The sequence below is a fragment of the Equus quagga genome, chromosome 1, assembly GCF_021613505.1.
Source record: "Equus quagga isolate Etosha38 chromosome 1, UCLA_HA_Equagga_1.0, whole genome shotgun sequence".
Classification (NCBI taxonomy): Eukaryota; Metazoa; Chordata; class Mammalia; order Perissodactyla; family Equidae; genus Equus; species Equus quagga.
Genome location: NC_060267.1, coordinates 29,550,539 through 29,573,914, shown reverse-complemented (window position 1 = coordinate 29,573,914; position 23,376 = coordinate 29,550,539). Strand labels below are relative to the sequence as shown.

General features: G+C 39.6%; 1 long non-coding RNA gene across 2 annotated transcripts in view; it reads right to left on the bottom strand.

The window, feature by feature from the left end:
- The window catches only part of LOC124251702 (uncharacterized), a 74,966-nt gene extending 53,344 nt beyond the window's left edge, over positions 1-21,622 (bottom strand). For both annotated transcript variants that reach the window (XR_006891841.1, XR_006891842.1), the window contains exons 1-2: positions 21,313-21,622; positions 4,249-4,301 (exon numbers count right to left, since the gene is read on the bottom strand). This is a non-coding gene — a long non-coding RNA (uncharacterized LOC124251702). The remainder of the gene's footprint in view (positions 1-4,248; positions 4,302-21,312) is intronic.
- Between the last annotated feature and the right edge of the window lie 1,754 nt (positions 21,623-23,376).

Genomic DNA, 23,376 nt, shown 5'->3' with positions numbered 1-23,376 from the left:
GACCTCAGACTCTAGTTTCTCCTTCACTTCTTACTAACAATAGGTATTTGAGTAAGTCTATTTATCTCTCTTAATTTCAATTCCCTTGCCTCTCAAATGAGAGTTTGAATGTAGACAATTAAACCACAGTGAACTATCACTTCACATCCACTAGGATAGCTTTTACCATAGGAAAGAAAACAGAAAATAACCAGCGTTTACAAGGTTGGGGAGAAACTGGGACCCTGCGCATTGCTGGTGGGAATGTAAAGTGATGCAGTGCTGAGGGAACAGTGGAGAGGTTCCTCAGAAAGCTAAACAAAATTACCACACGATCCGGCACTTCCGCTCCTGGGTATACACTCAAGAGAATTGAAAGCAGGGACTCAAACAGGTATTTATACACCAGTGTTCATAGAAGCATCATCGACATTGGCCAAAAGGTGAAAACAACACACATACCTATCAATAGATGAATAGATACAGAAAAGGTGGTATATATCCAATGAAATCTTATTTGGCCTTAAAAAGGAATGAAATTCTGATCCATGCTACAACATGGATGAACCTGAAAACATTGTGCTAAGTGAAATAAGCCAGACACAGAAGGATGGATACTGTCTGATTCCACTTACATGAGGTACCCAGAACAGGCAAGTTCATAGAGACAGAAGGTAGAATAGAGATTACCAGGTGCTGGAGGAGAGGGCAATAGGGAGCCCTTGTTTAATGGATAAAGAGTTTCAATTTGAAATGCTGAAAAAGTTCTGGAAAGGGACAGTGACGCTGGTTGTGCAACATTGTGAGTATACTTTGTGACACTGAATTTTATACTCAAAAAATAGTTAAAACAGTAAATTTTATGTTATGTATATTTTGCCACAATAAAAAAAGGAGATGATTAATATTATTAACCTTATTATTTTAACATGCATATTGTTACGTTATATTATAAGTTTTTCTTTCATTTTTATGGTAGAAATAGTAGATAATTAAGATCAAAAGATAATTTCAAATATTCCTTACTGTCATTAAATTCAAGAAGGAGACACCAAAAAAGAAAATCCTCACAAACTTTGAAAAATGAGGAATAAAATGTACTGTGTAATATGTATTCAGGTTTTTTTCTTCTTATACTCATGAACATATATATGCAGTAAAAAATGTTTAAATATATGTGTAGGTAATTGTGGAAAATTACATCTACTGTGAATAAAAGGAAAAATTTATGACAAGAAGAAACAACAAAAAGTAGCTTTTGGTGGAGATTACAAATTATCTTAAGCAATTTAGAGAATTCAGTTTCTTGAGCTTTAACAGCATTTACAGGGAACATTAAGAAGAAGGATGTGGTTTGAGGGTGTCTATTGGTTTGTCAGAAAAACATGTAACACCAAAACACTGATGTTAAAAGACAGGTAGCAGCTATCATATAATTCTTCACATTGTTGCTTCATAGATGAGTTGAAATAGTCCAAAAGGAAGATAATTGCAAATTTCTGAGCATCTTCAACAAGTGTTGAAGGATTTATGTAAAGTGATAATAAAGAGTGTTATGTGAATGCATGGCTCAGTGGCAATAAACTTCATTTTGGCCATGAATTACCAAAAGGGGGAATTCTTTGTTCAACAAACCTCCTCTGAGTGCTCACATAGCATAGTCTCTGGGCTCTGACAAACACAGATTCTTCTCTAGGGGCTCCCATTTTAAGCCGTGTAACTTCAGGAAAGTTATGTCATTTTTTGGTGCCTCAATTTCCTTGTTAGCAAAATGAGAGTTAATAATAGTATTATTGAGATAATTAAATAAGATAATGCATGTAACTTTCTTAGAACTATGCCTAACACATGATCAGCCTTCCATAAATGCTATCTACTACTATTACAAGCAATGCACTGCATAGTGCGCTAAAAATCACATATGCGGCGTGAGTTGCAATTTGAGCCTATACTCCACTCACTCTAGGATTCAGGCAAATGTCGCCTGTCAGTTGGGCTAGTGACCAGGTGTTAGAGGAAGATAAGAATCTCCTGCAGACTCCTCTCCTCCCAGAGGAAGAGAGAGTTAAGAAGGACAGGTTTAGTTCAAGGAAAAGGGGCCAGAGAAAGAAAAGAGGGTAAAAATGCCTAGTACTCAGAAAGCTCTGCTGGCCACAATCTCTGACTGTAATGCAAGTAAATTAAAAGTTAATAAAAAGATAACTTAAATTTTATTTGGTAACTTAAAAATGCACCATTTAGTAACCCATGGGACCAAGCAGAAATCATGATAGAAATGAAGAAATCTTAAACTGAGCGATTGTGAAAATACCAAATATCAGAACTTCTGGAATGCATCTAAAACAGCATGTGGACAAAATTTCTTAGTTCTAAATGTTTATATTAGGAAATAAGGAAGGCTAGAAATTAATCGGCTTAAGGAGTTAAAAAAAGAACTGAATAAATGAACAAAAGTAGAAAAAGTAAATAAGAGCAAAAAATAACAAACTAGAAAGCAAAGACAAAATAAAAAGCATCTCCAGAGCCAAAAGCTGGTTATTTGAAAAGATGAAGAAAATAGACAAATCTCTGGTAGAATGAAATAAGAAAATAGGAAAGTCACACATAATTAATATTAGGATCAGAAAAAGGGGGAATGTAATAGCAGATTTGGCAAACATTTAAACAATGCTTAAATAGTAATTATACAAATAACTTTAAAATTTCAACCAAAAGTTCAAATTTGGGGGAAAAATATAACTTACCCAAACTTAAGAAGAAATAAAAAGCCTAAATACTTCTATCGTCAGTAAAATTTTTCAATCATGAATTTAAAATATTCCCATTAGGGGCCAGCCCCGTGGCTGAGTGGTTAAGTTCACGTGCAGGTTTTTGCTGGTTCAGATCATGGGTGCGGACATTAGCTCAGGGTCAATCTCCCTCACCAAAATGAAAAAAAAAAAAAAAAAAAGAAAGGAAAGGATAAGCCATAAATTGAGAGAAGATATTTGCTAGACATACCCATAAAAGATTAGTGTTCAAAACATATTAAAAAATCTAGCAAATTCTTAAGAAAAAGACAGGTTTTTAAAATGAGCATAAGCTAAAAACTGACACTGAAATTGGTAGAGTTCATGGAGCCGGTCCCATGCCTGAGTGGTTAGGTTCGCACACTCCACTGCAGCGGCCCAGGGTTTCACCAGTTCAGATCCTGGGTGTGGACATGGCGCCGCTCATCAGGCCATGCTGAGGCAGCATCCCACATGCCACAACTAGAAGGACCAGCAACTAAAATATACAGCTATGTACTGGGAGGCTTTGGGGAGAAAAAGGGAAAAAAAAAAAAAAGAAATTGGAGTTCAGGACACACTACTCCAAAATATGGTAACTTGGCATATTGAATATTTTAAGGTGGAGGAGTTTGAGGAAGCAGCAGAATCAGGAATGTCACCCTGGCCTCCTCCCTCCCTTGCCCTTCTCCCCTGAAAGAGGTCATAAAACCCTCATGTGGGAGGGACCCTCCCTATACAGGAGGAAATGAGCATCTTTATCTCTAAAGACAAAGGGATGCCAAGAAGAATCCTGAAAAACAGGCCTTGCTCAGCGTCCCCCAGTTTACTGCAATTACCTTGTACTCCTTACCTATCGTATTTCTCCTCGACTATCCACTCTTCACTCAAACCTATCACAAAATACTCAGGTCTAACTGTTTCTTTGCGTCTTCATTTTCTTATGAAGGCTCCTGTGTCACATAAAACTTACACTAAATAAGCTTGTGTGTTTTTCTCCTTTTAATCTATTTTTGTCAGTTTAACTGTCAGATCCAGCCAGGGACCCTAGACGGTTCAAGGAAAACTTTTTCTTCTTCTACAATATTCAGCCAATTTATATATACTTGTTAACAAATATTCAACAAAATATATATTGAATACGTAGAATGTATTAGGCATTACTCATGGTGCTGGGAATACAAATTTCTCGTGCTCATGGAACTTACATTCTTGTAGATATGCAACTCACAAAAGTGGAGAACACAAATAGCCAATAAAGTACGAAAAGATCTCATTGATTATCAGGGAGATATAAATCAAAGCAGCAATCAGATTCAATTTTAAACTCATCATTGTAGAAAAAATTTTAATGTTGGACAATACCATATTTGGGGGATATTTTAAAGAAACGGGGAACTCTTATATACTATGAGACAGAGGGGTGATGGGGATTGCAAATTGCTAAAGCAATATTGAAGGACATATTGATAACATACAGTAAATTTGAAGATGTGCTTACCTTATGTCTGCATTTTCGTCTTTAGGTATATACTGTTCATCCGACAGAAAGAGCTGCAATGGAATGAGTATAGTATGACACCACCATATGAAGTAAAAACCACACAAAACAATTTCCTATTTTGCTTAAGGAGGCATTTGCATATTGTGAAATTCTATAAATATCTGATGGAATGATAGAACATCAACTTCAAGGTAGGGAATTCTCTGTTCCAGAGTTAAAGGTGGGGAGGCACAGAAACCAGGGCTTTAAATGCATAGGCAATCATTTATCTCTGTAGATAAATAGTGGGTATTCCTGTGCCGGCTGAGCTATTCTTTACATATGTTTGCATGTCTTAAATACTGAAAAAAAAAAAAGAGATTGGGAATACCCCAACTCCTATCAAGATCAGCACTAGGTAATCTCAGAAAGGCATGATTGGAATGTCATTGTAACTAGAAAGCAGAGATCTGATGAATAGTATTTCACTCTCTCTACAGAAGGAATGTTTTTAACTTCTTGAGCTGATCTGTAGGGCATCTATAAAAGGGAAGCTGAAGAACAAGAAATTCTCATTAAATCTGGAAAGCATGCAGGGGAGAGATTCAATACCTGTTTGACTTGATGGAGAACCAGATGATGTGCTTTCAGATTCACATCTGGCATGCTTGTTAATAGCAATATTTATCACTGTAAAGTAAGAAATATAAAAGCAGAAATCTCTGCATATAGATCATGTGCATCATAAGGGCTAGGATCATGTCTGCTTTTTCACCTTTGTATCCTCAGCACACAGCACCAAGATTGACATATGAGAACACTAACTCTTTAATGAAAGAATAGAAAAATGAACCTCTTGAGTTTGTGGTTCCATCACCTTTGGATATATTTACCATTTTAGTTTCCAAACTAGGGACCAGACCTTGGAATGGATGAGCCTGCCAAGATAGCGTGAGGAGCCTGCGGACAGGCCAGCTTGCCCTTGGAGGGTGGCAGAATATGCCACCCTAATATATGCCTGTGGCATAAGTGTTATTTTGCGCTGAAGGTACTCGAAAAACAGCAAATGCAGGAAAAGGCTTTCTTTGAACTTGCCTTATCTGCCTAAAGACAGAGCTTCCAAAAAGAACTCCATCGTCATAGATCCCCTCCGCCTAGTTTCATCAACCCGAGAAGATTGACTATCGCAGGAGTGGAGACAGAAGTCAGTACCACATCCAGACAAACTTTGTTACAGACTATCATATTTCCCATCTATTCTTCTAATGGTCTGTTCATCTTCCCTAAAAATCATTTACTCTCCTCTAAGAGGCCCAATCCTCCCTCCCTTTCCCCTGTTAGTAGGAGACCGTATATAAGCTCTCAAATCTCACTCTTTATTTCCTGTGATGTCCTGGTGCATGTAATAGTAAAAATGAATAAATCGGTATGCCTTTTCTCCTGTTAAGCTGCCTGTTGGTAGTTCATTTCATAGACCCAGCTATGGAACCTAGAAGGGTAGAGGGAAAGGCTTTCCCCTACACCATCTACAGGTTCAATGTCGTTCTTCTCCCTCCTTCTTTTCCTCTCTTCCTCTCCCCTCTTTTCTCTTTTCTTTTTCCCCCACCTCGTACTCAGTGCATTCTTGAAACTACAACACTTTTGACTTGTGATTCTGAAAATGCAAGGAGGACAATTTTGAAAGAGAAAGCTGCTGCATCTATTTCCTAAACCTTTCATTGATCTAATTTTGCATATGAAACAGACTTCAGCATTCAGTAGTCAAACCATTTGACTACTTAATCATAAGACCTGCCTAAATGTCCCCAAAATAGTTTGGCTATTAGTGAACCAGCCCTTACAAAACTATCGACTCTGCACATGTGTTTCTGGTGGAATGCCTATGGGAGGCCACATGGCTAATGAAAAAAGCGTTAGAGACATTCTGGGTTAAGATGGTGGATAGAACACAGCAATCTAATTTTGTTCCCTCCTTAAAACTACAATAGTGGTATTTTCTAAAAACCATGAAAGCACAAAGATGAAGAGGACAACAGCAACAACAAACGTTGGGAAGCTGGAAAGCAAACTGATTGCAAACTAACAGAAGAACCGAGAAAGCTGAATTCTATGGCAACAGTGGAGAAAATTGAAAACAGATCCGATTATATTACAGAATCACCCACAGATCTGAATCCTCTCCCCACCTTCTTCCTAACTCCGTGGTACTGGCTGACTGTTTCTCCCTGACTCCAGTAGAAATTGGAATCTCTGGGGAGGATAAAAATGAACGTCTCTGAACTGGGGGAAAGCAGGCACAGTTGAGGACATTGGTACCATGCAAAAATGGAGGTTTACATACGCATCCTGCTCCACCTCCTGCTCTATTGTGCTCATCAGTTCAGTCCCCAAAGCATGGAAGCCCTGTCTTTACTCTCTAGGCAGGAGATTGGTACACTTTTCTCTGGGAGAGTCTGTGCTGCCCAAGACAGAAGTAGAGAAACTGACATTTGGGATTACCCAACAAATAAATGGCCCTACAGTAAACTCAAAATATGCAAGAGCTCTCCATGTACTCAGAACTTCCAATGAGCTCTTTAGTCCTTCACTCTTTTTCTTTTTTTTTTGAGGGAGATTAGCCCTGAGCTAACATCTGCCACCAATCCTCTTCTTTTTGCTGAGGAAGGCTGGCCCTGAGCTAACATCCATGCCCATCTTCCTCTATTTTATATGTGGGGCACCTACCACAGCATGGCTTGCTGAGCAGTGCCATGTCTGCACCCGGGATCCAAACCAGTGAACCCCGGGTCCTCGAAGCAGAATGTGTGAACTTAACCTCTGAGCCACTGAGCCAGCCCCATAGTCCTTCACTCTTAATCATGAGCAGAAAGCCAAAGATTACCAGAACTCTAAGGAGAATATTTATCATGAGAGATAAAGACCAAACAAGCAGAAAAAGCAGTTTGAAGAAAACGGAATATACAAATTAAAGAAAACTTTACATAATTTCTGCTCAGTCAAAGCTTCCTGGAAGAGACTACCAAAAACATCTGTTAGGATTAAGATAAACACCAAGCTTGGTTTATTAGAAATGTGCCTGGCAAGGGAGATGCTGGCCAAATGAAATCGGTCAAATGGACTCTCAAGAAGCTTTGGCACTTGAGCTTTATAAAGTTTTGTTGGGGAGGAGTTTGTCAAAGGATGGTTTCAGGGCGGAAGTTAGCAAGAGTAGGGGGAGGGTCAGGCAGGAAGCTAGGGCTAGGACAGGAAAGAATTGGTCAGAATATGCAAGTGAGCTGAGTCTTTGACTACTTGATAGGCTAGGTGAGGCTGTTTGTGAAAAGGTCTGTGGTTTTATCTTTCCCGAACACATGGGCCCAAGATGAGCTGTTGCTGAAATAGTTGATCTGTTTTGCAAACTGTGGTTTCTGTGCAGTTTTTCTTTTTTTTGAGTTGTTGTTTCTGTAGTTTTCCATTTCTCCATCCTGAGAGAGGTGAGAGAAGATATTGCATCCTTAAAACAAGAATAGGACATTATTTTTAAAAAGCAAAACTTTCATAAAACAAAAAGGAACTTTTGGAAGTTAAAAATATGATAAGAAATGAAAACTTAAGGAAGAATTGAAAGATAAAATGGAGGAAATCGTGCAGAAAGAACAACAAAAAGGCAAGGAAATATGAAATAGGAGAAAAAAGATAAGAAAATTAAACCAGTCTATGATGTTCCCCAGCCAAATAATGGGATTTCCTGGAGGGAAAAAACAGAGAGGAAGAAATCAACAATGAAATAATTCAAGGAAAATTCCCAGAACTGAAGGACACAAATTTCTGAATTGAAAGATCCCTCCTAACAGATTAAATTTGTTCTACCCCGAAGCATATGATTGTGAAATTTGAAACATTTAGGACAAAAGAGGAGATTCTTGGGCTTCCCAAGAAGGGGATGGGGAGGAATGGGGGACAAAAAGGAGAAATAGGAATTGGAATTGCGTTGGACTTCTCAACAGCAACGTGGTGGAAGGGAGGAAAAAGTTTTCCTCCACCCTCTTAGGGTCTCTGGCTGGGTCTGAAAATTAAACTGACAAACATAGGTTAACAGGAGAAAAACGAATAGAACTTTTACATGTCAGTGGGAGCCTTCATAACAGAATGAAGACCCAAAGAAGCCACCAGAGCAGGAAGCCTTTATGCCTTTTAGACAAAGAAACAAATTGGTAAAGAATTGACAAGACAAAGCGGTTTGGGCTATGGGTAGTAAAAGGTAAAGAAGTAGCAGGATTGTTTATACAGTTTTCGAGGCCCTGAATTCTCAGTCGCTGGTGATACGAATGTCTCTCCTCTTCCTGGTACAGAGAGGATCCCTTCGTGGGGGAGATTTATCTCCTGCTTTTGGGGAAGAAGGACAAGGCGGAGAATGTCGGACGGACCTTCTTGCTTCTGCTGTTTTCTCAAACTCCTTCAGCTTAAGATAGTCAATATGCCAAGGCACCCTATTTTGGGGTAGTGCATCCTGAACCCCATCATTGGGAAGCTAGAAGACAGTTCAGCAACGCTTTAAAAATTCTGAAGAAAATCTATTCCAACAGAGAACTCTGTTCAACCAAATTATCAGACAAGCGCTGGTGGATACAAAGACTTGCAAAGAGTAAAAAAATAGTTTCCATTTACTCTTCTTAAAGAAACTGCTGGAGGATATGTGTCACCAAAATAAGAAAACGAAGAAAGAAGAAGGTAACAAATCTAAGAAACGAGAGAGAGGCAAAGGGAATGCCCGAGATGAAAGTGAAAGAAAATCACAGGAGAAAACCAGGTGTCAAGTGTAAAAGGCAACTGGTCCAGATTGGGAGCGATGTAACTCTAGAAACAGACATGTGAGAACGTCATCTCCAGGATACCCACTGCCATGTTTAATCAGAATCTTCTCTGCGCTTGACTTATTTGTGTCACTTGCCCCTTCTCCCTCGCTGCCTGGATCATCTGAGAACCTTCATTTCCCCTCACAGAGGTGTTCTGATTTGATCTACTGCTGAGTCCTAGCTGTAGGCCACTGTTAACTAGAAATAGAAAATACAGAACATTCCACACTCTCTGACCGTATTCCTGCTGGATGTCCATTCCTGGACCTACACTGCAAGCCTGTGCATGTTCTTCAAGACTCATGACCCTGTCTTCAAACTGCCTCGGATGAAAGTTCTTATAAACTCTTAGAAGACACTCAGTTCTGCCTTAGGAGCTTTTACCAAGCAGTGGCAATATTGCATTTTTCTTATCCAGATAGTTCTGTTCTTGCTGTACTCAGTGTTTCACAATAAAAACGTAACAGTAAATTCTTCCTTAATGCATGACAAATCATTCCCCAAAATTGAACTGCATAAGAGTTGGCGTCTTGTTATTGCCAGAACAATGAAATGACCAGGTTCGTCTATATAGTTAGCTTGCTGGGAGTTCTGGGGTGCAGGGAACCAACTGCCAATTACTTTATATCATAATTCTCATTAAAAGGTTTTTTCCCTCTCTATTTTACAACTTACAAACGTAAATTGTAAAAATTATAAAGAAAGGCAAGGGAGTGACTAACATGAAAATCAGGAGGATGGGACCAGGAGAGTGTTTCCTTTGGGAGGGAAGGAGCAAGATGCAGGCAAATTACCTGTGTAAAATCAGGACTTTCCTCCTTAATTTGTAATCTACTTCCTAAAAGACCACCAAAAGCCCCAACGATCCAGCAAAGCTAAGTCTATTAGGTTTACTGCAATAAGGAAAGACACCGCTTTGACAGAGACTTAGTAATGTCTCAAAAGGAAAAAGTCAGGAGACCATATTTATAGAATTTTAGGCCATCACAGGGTGATTCTATGATGGGTCTCAGAAAGCAGAGAGTGAATGGGATTAGACAAAGTGTACCCATAGTAGTTATAAATTGTTTAGAAGAACCAGATAAGGGTCTTGAGCTAAGTATTGCCCAGTAAGCTTGATGAATAAGCCATTTTAGTTGGTTCAGAGTTTTATTTTCTATGAGTAAGTATTTCTTGGAGAGAGTAGCTTAGTTCTTTTTGCTTGATCCTAGTATTGTTTAGCACAAAAGCAGGAAAGAATGATTCATTCCATAATTATTTAACACAAAGACAGGGAAAGATGTTGGTTTCAGTTTCATAATTATTATCTAAGATCTAAATAAGGTAGAGACTGAAGAGTGTTGGGATATCTTTACTGAATTTCTTTTTTTTTTTAAGATTTTATTTTTCCTTTTTCTCCCAAAGCCCCCCAGTATATAGTTGTGTATTTTTAGTTGTGGGTCCTACTAGTTGTGGCATGTGGGATGCCACCTCAGCATGGCTTGATGAGCAGTGCCATGTCCAGACCCACGATTCGAACTGGCAACACCCTGGGCTGCCGAAGCGGAGCACGAGAACTTAACCACTCGGCCATGGGGCCAGCCCCTTTACTGAATTTCTAATTCCCATTGGCATTATGGGAGGAAACTGTACCCAATCTCAAGTCTGACTCAGAGTTGGAAATATTTACAAATATTTTTCAAATGAGTCCCTGAATACATTAAGATATCTTCTACAACGGCATTGTAGGACTGGAAAAAATTTCCCTCTACTCTTCTAGGTTCTTTAGCTGGTCTAATAATTAAATTGACATAAGACAAATTAACGTGAGAAAAACAAATTTAATTTCTTATGTATGGGACCCCCATAAAAATATGAGACCCAAGGGTAAGTTGGGCAATTGAGGCTTATATGCTATCCTGAGCTGAGGAATGGGAGTAGGGGTCTGGAGTTTCAAAGGGTAAGGAAGACAATTCACAGGAAGATGGGAAGAGAAAATGTTTCATAGACAAATATTTGTCATGCCATGCAGAGACACTGGGACGCAAACAGGACTTTGATCAAACAGGCTTTGCTGAGCTCCCCCCAGTTTACCATACCTAGCCCATACTCTTTGTAGTTATCTCTGGTGATAGCTCTCTTCCTGGACCAGGCTCTCTGTCTAAATTCTTTTAGGCAGGGCCTGCCCAGTGGCACAGTGGTTAAGTTCACACGTTCTGCTTAGGCGGCCCAGGGTTCACCGGTTCAGATCCCGGGTGCGGACATGGCACTGCTTGGCAAGCCATGCTGTGGCAGGCATCCCACATATAAAGTGAAAGAAGATGGGCATGGATGTTAGCTCAGGGCCAATCTTCCTCACACACACAAAAAAGATCCTATTGGATCTAAAGAATAAATAAATAAATAAATAATTTCTTTTAGGTAGTTAAGGGGAAGGTGAAAAGCTCTTCCTGAGTCTTTTGGGCCTTGGTTGTCTTCAGCTCAAAATAATCCACATGCCAAAGTGGCACATTCTGGGATGGCCTGCCCTGGACACCACCAGCATCAATTCCAATTCAAGCAAGCCTCTCCTTGATCTTAATAGTAACCTACAGGGGCCAGCTCAGTGGCACAGCAGTTAAGTTCGCATGTTCCACTTCGGTGGTCCAGGGTTGGCTGGTTCGGATCCCAGGTGTGGACACGGCATTGCTTGGCAAGCCATGCTGTGGTAGGTGTCCCACCTATAAAGTAGAGGAAGATGGACATGGATGTTAGCTCAGGGCCAGTCTTCCTCATTTCTCAAAAAGAGGAGGATTGGCAGCAGATGTTAGTTCAGGGCTAATCTTCCTCAAATAAATAAATAAATAAATTACCAAAAAAAGGTAACATATAATGATAAATACTTTTTTTTTTGAGGAGGAGGATTAGCCCTGAGATAACTGCTGCCAATCCTCCTCTTTTTGCTGAGGAAGACTGGCCCTGAGCTAACATCCACGCCCATCCTCCTCTACTTTATGTACAGGACACCTACCACAGCATGGCGTGACAAGCGGTGCCATGTCCACACCCGGGATCCGAGCCAGTGAACCCAGGGCCGAATTGGAATGTGCGAACTTTAATTGCTGTTTCACCGGGTCAGCCCTAACAGTGCATTTCTAATGACTTTTGTCAAACCAGGAATGTAAATCTAAAAGTTTCAAGTGTCTACTGTACTTTACATAAATACTTTCACAGACAGAATCCTAAAAGAGGAATTTATGGACTAGTAAAGGGAGTTACCCAGTCCTTTTAGATGAAAATTGATCCCGTTAAGCCACTTAAGACACTATCGTTCCCTTTCCTATCTAATTTGAAGTCTTCAAACCTTGGCTGTATTTAAGAGTAGAAGCCTTTTGGGTGGAGCTTGATGAAGAAGTAAGTGAAAGGCAAAAGATAAATGGGACATTTCCCATCTTTGAGGTTATCTTCAATCAGTGGCAGGATGGAAACAAACTTTGTGAAACATAAATTTGCCCAAACTTGGCAATTGTGTGATTCCCGTCAAGAAGATTCACATCATATGAAAAGGGCTTTTGTGCTGTTGTCAAGGCCAGGAGGGTAGAGAATAATTCTTCAAAGTCTAGCCTGGAAATCAAGGCAGAAAGAATGGGTGGCAATTGTTTGCATGAGTTTCTTTTAAAGTATATGGGCTTGCCGTTATTTCACAGGGCTTCTATTGAACAAGGCCTCTGGAGTTAGAATTCAGTTTAAATCCTTGTTCTGCCATGTAATCGCTGCCTGGTCGGGGAACAATTATTTAATCACTCTAAGCCTTAGTTTTTGCATTATATGGGCATAATAAAACTATCTATGCACTGCATCACCGAAAACATTAAATGACCTAAAGAACGTAAGACAGTTAGTGCTGTGCTCAATAAATGTTAGTTAGTGGTAGTTTCAATGGCTCTCCAGCACTATCCTAAAAATGTCAAAGGTAAAACTCTTTAGAATGGCATCCAAAGACTTTCTTGATCTGGCCCATGCTCGTCTCCACAGTTTCATTAAACTGCATATAGTTTCTTCCACAAACTATAATGTTCTCTGGGTCTCTGCCTTGTTCATGCCTTCACCTCCTCCACTCCCAGTAGCGTCCTTCTTTTCCAGATTCCCTATCCATTCCTGAAGGCTCAGCCCAGGCGTTACTTCCTCTCCGAAGTCTCCATTAACTGAGTTAAGATGTTCCAGGTACTGTCGTGAGTTTGCCAAGAGTGAGTCCATCTCTTAAAAATGGATCTATCTTAAGTAGGCTATTGGTTTATCTTAAAAAGCTAGAAAGTCAACGTATTAATTTACAATTACATTGAGCTCAGAAGGCTCAGTTCTGTAAGAGGAGCACATTCTTTCCCAGCACTCAAGTTATACAGGAAGCCAATCACAATCAGAGGCTCCATCATTCATTTACAAGGTAAAAGCACAGTGAGAGGAAGGGGAAATACTACACTCAGAGACCTTATGATATGAAGGTTGTCTTTGCAGACTGACCTACCTACAAAGCAAAGCACAGTTAGCATAAAGACAGCTAGGTGATCAAATATTTAATGGTCTCAGGCTGAAATAGAAAAGGTTTGTTAAAGGGAACTGGGTACTTGAAGTCTGTTTAAAGCATCCTTCTTATTGCAAAAGCACCAAAGAAAACTTGCAAACTTTGTCTGGCTGACCTAGTACCTTCTCACTGACCTATTTATGGGTGGGTTAATCTGGTCAGCAAACTTTTTCTTAAAGGGCCAGATAATATTTTCAGCTTTGTGGGCCATACAGTGTCCATTGGAAGTACTCAACTGTAGCCCTAAAGCTACAATTTATACATAGCTGATAATAGGTAATACGTAAGTGAATGAGCATGACTATATTCAAATAAAACCATTTGTGGACACTGAAATTTGAGTTTCATATAATTTTCATAGATCATTAAATATTATTGTTCTTTAGATTTTTTTTTTCAGCCATTTAAAAAGGTAAAGCCAGGTTAAGGTAAAAAACTAAAAATAGACTGGATAGTTTACTGACCCCGGATCTAGTCAATAAAAAAGAAACAGACCAGGAGATGTGGCCTAGTATTGTTAAGGAAACAAGGGAGTTGCTGAAGGCAGTTCCCTTAATTATACCTTAAGGAAAATTCCTGGCTAGTCCAGTAAAATGACAGGTTAATTCCACTATAGGGCTGGGTAATCTCATTATAGAGCTAATATATAAATCTAGGGTGCTAATTATCCTGTAGTCTTCCAGGGCAGATTGCTAAAGCTCTCACTGCTTTGGACTTCCCTCATTTTTGTCCCTCTCCTCAGGGTTTCTACAGTGACTGACTCATGCTCCAAGCTTTGACTCTAGCATCCTTCAGAATGCAATATTGATCATTTTCCACTACCTCAACACTGTGCTACTATAATGCTACTCCCCAAATAAGAGTTAGCTCACGTCAATATTTATTGAATATCTGCTGGGGAAACAAAGAAGAGTAAGACAAAGCCATCCCTGTCATTAAAGAATTCCCAGTCTCAGTGTTACCGTGCAAAAGGCAAAATATATTTGCTGCAAGACAAAAGCCAATCCATCAAGAGGCAAGATGGTGGTAGAGAAAGGACTTTTATTAAGTGATGAGCTAGCTAATCAGAAAATGGTGGACTAGGGTCCTAAAGAACCATCTTAAGGGGGATACAGAATCTTGAAGCAGTTATATAGGGCTAGTGGGCTGTAGAGGAAGGGGTTGGGAATGTTGACCATCTGGTGCTGTAGACTGGGGACGCCACACCAGACCTTTCAGCTGTCATCCATGACGGATGCCAGGACAGAATCTCTTTCCCAGGGTCATCGCATTCCTAAGGAACTCAAAAGAACAAAGTTATCGTCTCACTCCAGCTGGGCGGTATAAAGCTAAGCAGGGGTCCTAAATCAAAATGCACACAGTTTCCTGTATATTTCAGTTATTTATTTTCTAGCCTGCGTGCAAGCCAGAATATGTCCAGCTGAGTTAATTATTTAGGGGTTGTATGTAGTTACAATATGGCTCACTTTCTACAAAATGGCTTCCCTTATATCAAGCTCGTGTTGAGCCGGTATCATCAGCAGAAGGCAGATTTTCTTCATATAAAAGTAAATGATTGCAAATTATCTTCATAAAGAAGCAATTTGGCAGAGCCCTAATCTCCACTAGCCTCTCCAAAATCCACCTCAAGTAAAATAGTCTTTAACATAGACAATCAATGTTAAATGTCAATAGAAACTTCCTTAGAAGATATCTTTATTGATGTACACTGTCTTGTTTATTTTTCTTTATATTATTGCCATTGCATTATATGACCTTTCAAGACAGAAATCAATTAGGTGATTAGCAGAATATTTCACATTAATGCAGAGGGGTTTTAGAATACTAACCTGACACTCATTTCACACTTTCATATTTATAGCTTAGGTCATCACTTGTACCTTATATGAACAATTATTTCACTGGTTCTATCGATAGTCTCTGTTTCATGGTGGATTTCTTTGTATTTTAGCTGTCTTAATTGAAGATCCTAAAGTAGAGTAACCAGGGTCAATTCTATTTTCTTTTTAAGCAACTATTCTTGAATTACTATTTTGGAGTGAACTTTTACTAAATTGATTTTGAAATTAGGAGGGTGAAGAAATGTGTTGTGTGGGGTTGTGGGTGAGGGGAGATGGGTCTGTATCAGAGTGGTGCCTTCAGCTGAATGGTGCAGCTGGAGTGTGGGTGAAGCAGGAGGACCATGGATGCCTGGTGATGGGTTTCAGCTTTATGCTGGATAAACACATCAACATCCTATGATTTCATTTTACATCTATTTTATTTCATTCTACATTCAGAAACAGTATCAAATGGAAAGTGACACTTGGATGTCTCCTGTTTTCTTACAGAATTTAAATTTATTCCCCAATATCAAGATTGCTCCCATTTCAGAAACCTCACACTTACCATTCCTTCTTTTTGGAAAGTATACTATTTCTTTTAAGAAAAAAACAGTGTCCATCTTTTGCAAATGACATTTCAAAATAAATCCCGTAGGCAATCCGACTGGCCCAAACAGATTTCCACCCTAAAGCTCCCCTAGTGGAGTTTCAGTCACCTCTGCCCTTGAGGGTTTGAGGAAGGCTTCCAAGAGATGATAAGCGAGAATGAGTCTTGACGGATAAGAAAAAGTGGGAAGAGTGCTCTGGAAGACTATCAGCTATCTGAGAGGTTGGAGAGCTTATGAAGAATCTTCCTTGTATATGGTGCTATGGAGCTTCAAATCTCTTTTCCCTATTAGTGATGGAAAAGGTTTAAAGTGAAGTCTGACTGTAAAGGAAAACTCTATTTTCATTTATTTTACACACAATAATTTTTGAGTACTCAGAGCATTCTAGTACTCAGAACACCCCACTTCACAACACTTCTGACACCAGATGTGTGGGTTTTCCACACACCAAGCAATTCTGCGACGCCAGCTGGGTGTCCTACAATTTAACTCAATTCTGACACTATCTATCTGGAGACAGCGTCAGATCCCACAGGTTAAGGGCTCAGTCCCACGAGACTGTCCCCTCACCCCCTCTTCAAACTTCAACAGCAAGTCCAGGTTGTCACCTGTGCTTCTGACCAACTAGCTGTAAACTGGAGTTCCCACCATCCCTTCTGCGGATTTGATCAATTTGCTAGAGCAGTTCACAGAACTCAGGCAAACAGTTGATTTACTGCATTACCAGTTTATTACAAAGAATAGGAAAGGACACCGATGAACAGCCAGAAGAAGAGATACAGAGGGGATGGTATATGGGGAAGGTAGAAAAGTGTGCAGAGCTTCCAGGCCCTCTCTAGAATGCCACTAACCTAGCACCTCCACATGTCTGACCTAGAAGCTCTCCAACCGTGTAGTTCGGGCTTCATTATATAGGCACAACTGATTAATTGGTGTTTGATTGAACCTTCAGCCCCTCTCCCCTCCTCAGAGATGCGGGGTGGGGTGGCACTGAAAATTCCAAGCCTCTAATCATGTGGTTGGTTCCTCTGGCAACCTCTTAGGGGCTTTCCAAAAGGTGCCTCATTAACATGAACTCAGGTGCGATTGAAAGGAGCTTGTTGTATGAATAACAAAAGACACCCATTTAACCTTCATTGCCCTGGAGCTATTTCAGGAACTGGGAAGACAACCAGGTATAATAAAAGATGCCCCTATGGCTTTTATATTGGAAATTACAAGGATTTTGCCAGAAACAGTGGACAAAGGCAAAATGTATATTTCTTATTATAAATCACAATATCACACACACAATCAGATTTGTTGTTTTGAATCTAAACTAGAAGAATCACCCTGATTATAAGAAGGAGGCTAGATTTAGTGGAGTCAGACAAAGTCAGGGAGGGCTATGGTGATGAAGGGCAAATACTCAGAAAGCCCTTAACTCACTGGTGATGATGAAATATCGTAGTTGGATGATCAGTTTTAACACTTGTTCATTCTTCATAGTTAAAAGTAACAGCTAACTGATGAATATACATCTTAAAGTACATCTTTGATTGCCTGGCACAATCCCTGTTGTCTTGACTCCTGCTTTCATTCTCAGCGGTGAGAGTTGGTTTGCATGATCTTTTGTAAAGTCTCCCTATTGTTTAGGCAACTCTTGCATAGGACACCAATAATTGCTAATGATTTTGCAGTTTAATGTTTCATCCTGACTTTCCCTCTCACTGTCTCCATGACCTTTGTTGACGCAAAACAACCGATGACCATTCTATAGACAAGAGAAATAAGATGAGTTTACTTGAGCCAGAGTGAGAATTATAACCTGGGAAGGATTTAGAAAGCATTCCAGAGAAGCGTGGTTTTCACAGTCTTATATCTTTTTAGAACAAAGAATATACATTAAACACACCCAGGATACATTTTCATCACAGTTTCAAAGAGGTATTTAATTGCAAATTAGCAGGTCAACAGGACCCTGATGTCTGGAAAGAGACTAATCCAGGCGGGTACTACCAATAGGGCGTAGGAGGGGAAGCATGCATTCTTATTTTAAGAGAGTGCATTCCTTACTTTAATGGTTATAGCAGATGTATATGTATGTTTCACAGGCCATAAGTCAGGCTTTTTAGTTCAAGCCAAATCAGTTTTGAACCTGAATGGTCACCCCATATACCTCAGTATGTGAAAATCTCTTGTCACCTTACCTCCAGTTATAGTTTCACTTGTGAAATATACATGTGGGTCATATCCTCAGTAGAATCTTGTTCTTTTTAGGCTCTATATTGTCAAGAACCCTTCCTCCATTAACCCCTAAGTTGATGTGGGTTTATTTAGGGAGCTTTTTTAAGTTAATATTTTATAACTTTGATTGAAACCCATAGCTAAATTTCAATTTTATATCACCACCCAGTGGAGACTATTAACTTGGAAGAGAACACTAACAGTCAGAGGTTCAAGGAAAGTTGAAGTTTATCTCATCCAGTTACAGCCTGCAGGTTGGGGAAGCACCGATCCAAGGTCTTGAGCGGGTATTTCAAGGGGGAAGGACAGGGAAAAGATTATATAGGCAGAAACCACAGGATGTTGGCCTCAGTCCAAATTCCATAGTGACCGTTGACAAAAAACAGGGTCTGCAGACATGGTCTGGTGGTCTGACCACTGGCGTCAGTTTATCTTTGCCTTTATCTTAATCAGCATAACAGGAACATTGGTAAAAGGTCAGTTGCAAAACAAAATGTCACAAGTTAGGGATTAATGGTTACATATACCTTGCTCAAACTTCCATTTCTCCTGAGAAACTGACCTAGGGTCAACAGAAAAGAATTTAGGTCTCAGTTAGCAAGAGAGAGTCCATTTTCTTTTATAATATTTAATATTCTCCCCCTTTTGATCGATGCCTGCCTATAGGCAGATCAATTGATCAATTATGGGGCTTAATTAGATTAATTGTCCCATTTTGAGGCCAGAGTGGCAGCTAGCCCGCTCCCGTTCCATGATGTCCCACGGTGGGACTTACTCTCTGCCTATGTCAGAGGCATCAGAGCCAATTATGGCAAATCCTCTATACGGTTTCTCAAGGAGGAAGGGATCTCATTATGCATCAGTATATATAACATTAGACACAGCAAATCGTTGCATTAGCATAACTCTAGCAGATGTGGTACATAAGCAATGTGAGATGCACATCATTATTACTTCAATAATAATCCATAATCCCATGCATATAATTATTATTACTATGACAAGCTGACCTCCTGAGGGCAGTAGTGAACCCAAACCAGCAGGTAACCAACTGAACAGCTCAGAAAAATGGAAGTTAAACCAATTAAGGGATCAAGGAATGGACTGACCTTGTAAGAATTTGGCTAATTTTAAAATTTTAGAAATTTCTAGTTCTATCTGAGTGGAGGTATCAATCCAAGTACAACAGCAGGTGTTAACCACAATACATACTCCTCCTTGAGCAGCTAGCAAATAACCTAAAGCTATTCTATTATCCATAATGACCTGTGCCTAAGAATCTAAAGATTTTTGTTGGGCATAGGTGGCTCAGGCTATACACTGGGCTATCCTACTCACAGTCCGGGAGAGGTCTCTTGTCATGTATTCATTCCAGGTTGTACTGATCTCCAGCCAGGATCACAATAGTCCTCCTAACCCAGCCCCTTCAATAGGGTTCACTCCTCCCGGGAAATTACACCGTTGAAAGTGACCACAGCTCTTTACAAGGGTACTTGACATGAAGTTGCAACAAACCAGCAGCTGTAGTTGTTGCAGTTCTGACTTCAGCTTTAAGATGTTTTCCCTGGCCAAAAACGCACTAAGTTGTCTCCTAGTTTGAAGCATTCAGGAAACAGTGGCAAGGCAGAGCCACCAGAAGCAGACGCCTGATTTCTATGACAAACATGGTAACGCTGTATTAGCTAGTGGAGCCACTTTTTGTGTTGCTGTATGGGCATACGTAGTAACACAAACTGGAATAGAATGGAGCCTGTCCCCCGTTGGCAGAGTCACCCCAAAGGAATGGAGAGATCAGTAATCATCCCAGCTGGTGTAATATTGAATTGCTTCAAAAATCAACTCATAATTGATGCCAAGTGAAAACACTGTGTACCCATTAAAATACGACATGATTGAAGAACTAAGTGCCTCTTAAACCTTCAAAAAAAAGAAAGAAAGAAAGAAAGTGACCACACCTGTTGTCTTCATAGTTGGCAGGATTGTTGTCAGAAAAATCATCTACAATAGACAGAACCTGTCTTTTCCCCCAAGAACTAGAGGCAAAATAAGGGTCAGATTGTAAAATTACAAATGGTGTGGTTAAATGGACAAAGAAACAGGTGTCTTCTATATGCCAGGAATGTAGGCAGTGGAAACCCCATGCCTGTCCTCTCTGTCCACAACGATACATCCAGAGGGAGCACATAAAATTCCAGTATCTTCTTTAAGCTTTATAGACGCATTTACCGGTAATGAGGCCATAAGATTTTGAAACTAGGCATCAGAAAGAGGCAAAGTGAGTGTCCCTTCAGGGTAATTACAAATAGAGGTGTGGCTGACCCTTGAGAATATATTTTTTTCTTTGTCTTATCTTTGTACATACTGGAGTGTCGTGATCTTTATTAATTTGGTTGAAACACTTAGATATTAAATATGGGAGGGATATAGGCTAGGAAAAGTAGGTATGGTTTTTACAATATCCTGACCAAGTGGCACCATAACTGAAGCCTTCACAGAGGTAGATGCCAGGCTCATTTTGCTGAGGATGTCAGAAAAGGATCAAATTTAGGGTTAGTCAAGAAAAAACAGGGAGCTGCAGAAGTGAAAGGAACCAACTGAACTAGATAACTGAAAGCTGGTTTGGAACATAACCTTATACCTCGATATAGAGGAAAATTAGTAATGGGAATAACCAAGGGATCATTACACCCAGAAAACAACCCAGAGGGAAGGAAGTAGCAAATGCAACACTCAGTTAAATTTCCAGCCGAATTCAAAGACTGTGAGTATTGTAATATAGCATTGTTTTTCCATGCAAGGTGACAACTGTATAAAGAAAAGAAGATATTTTCATTGTTCCATTTGTGTGCACAAGTAAACCAATTTAGGAATGTCAAAAGAACCCCAATGAGGCCATTGTAATTTTAAATCATCCCAGGTTATCTTTGTCCAAAGATCTAGCCATTTACAGCTAACATTTCCATATTTTTTCTATGTGTATCCAGATGGAGTACCTGAAGGAGGCATTTCTGCCAAAGAAGACCAGAGTAAGGGTTCCCCACGGCACTCACCTAAGAAAGCATCGCTTCATGGTTCTGAAAATTTGTAGGCATCCTTATGACCAAAAACAAAAAGGCACTTTCTCTGGATGAAACAATCTTGAAACTTGACAAAGGCGAGAGGTTCAGGACTGTGGACTCTATCTGAAATCTCTCAGAGCCACCTAGAAGACAACTGAGCACAGCAGTCTTGTGCATGTGCCTTATGTTGGTGTTACGCAGCGACAGGAAAAGAGCAAAAGGGTCACAGATCCCACTTCTGACACCAAATATGTTAACTCGGAAGAGAACGCTAACAGTCAGAGGTTCAAGGAAAGTTGAAGTTTATCTGATCCAGTTCCTGTCTGCAGGTTGAGGAAGCACCAATCCAAGAAGGTCTCGAATGGGTGTTCCAAGGGGGAAGGGCAGGGAAAAGATTACACAAGTTGAAACCACAGGATGTTGGCCTCAGTCCAAATTCCATAGTGACTGGTGATGAAAAACAGAGTCTGCAGACATGGTCTGGTGGTTTGACCACTGGCGTCAGTCTGTCTTTGTCTTTATCTTAATCAGCATAACAGGTAAAAATGTCAGTTGCAAAACAAACTGTCACAAGTTAGGGATTAAGGATTACATATACATTGCTCAAGTTTCCATTTCTCCTGAGAAATTGACCTGGGGTCAACACAAAAGAATTTAGGTCTCAGTTAGCAAGAGAGAGTCCATTTTCTTTTATAATATGTGACAAAACAAAAATTTCACAAGATAATTGCAGGATAATCTTGCAATACACTCTGAGATTTCATATTTTATTCTTTTCTCTTATATTCTAGTCCATTCTATTGCACTTCATTGCACTTATGTTAAACACATTTGTATGCTTTTCTCCTGTTAATCTGTCTTCGTCAGTTTAATTTGCAAACCCTCCAGGGACCCTAGAGGGTCAAGGGAAACTTCTTCCTCCACTACACTGATTTATTGTAGATGTTTACTTGTAGATTTTTTGTTTTTTTCCCTAATATAAACTTTTAAGTTTAAGCATTTCTTTCTTTTTTTGTTTTTTTTGGGGGAAGATTAGCCCTGAGTTAACATCTGCTGCCAATCCTCCTCTTTTTGCTGAGGAAGACTGGCCCTGAGCTGACATCTGTGCCCATCTTCCTCTACTTTATATGTGGGACACCTGCCACAGCATGGCTTGCCAAGCAGTGCCATGTCCACACCCGGGATCCAAACCAGAGAACCCCAGGCCACCAAAGTGGAACGTGTGAACTTAACTGCTGCACCACCAGGCCAGCCCTGCATTTCTCTCTACTACTTAGCTGCATCACACATTTGCCATTTGTAATATTTTTATAATCATTTGGTTTGATACATTAAAATTTTCATTCTGAATTCTTAATTTATGTCTTTCTTAATCTCTTCTAATGGAGGAGATTTTCTAGTTATCACTTTATGGTCTATTTATAACTTAATAGTATTATAGTCAGAGAATGTCATATGTGTGATTTCAATTCTGTGAACCTTGTTGAGATTTGCCTTGTTGAGATTGCCTTATACATCTTCACTTAATAAAAGTTTCAGGTATGCTTAAACAGAATGTGTTTTTGCAGTTGTAGATAGGGTTCTAGTTTCCATTATGTCAAATTTTGTAAATCATATAGGAAAAAACCCTCTATGCTCTTGCTGAATATTTTCTGTCAATTACTAAAGAGATATGTTAAACTCCTCCACTGTGATTATAGATTTACCTGTTTCTTCTGGTGATTTGGTCAGTCCTTGCTTTGTATATGTTTTTTTCAGGCTATGATTTTATGTACATATAAAAGATTTTCATACTTAGGCCCAAAATAGTGAAATTGCAGATCAATGGGAAAGAGTCTATCATAAAATTGCAGGAGGGAGAAGAGATGTTCTTCAAAGGAGCAGAGTTAGTGGCTCCTGGTTTAGGGACACTGCAATCCACAAGACAATGAAATGTTATCGTCAATGTGCTGAGAGTATGTAACTGACAAGTTGAAATTCTAAGCTAAGTGAAAATATCTTTCAAGAATAAAGGCAAAATAAAATAATTTTCAGACAAATAAAACTGAGTCTCCA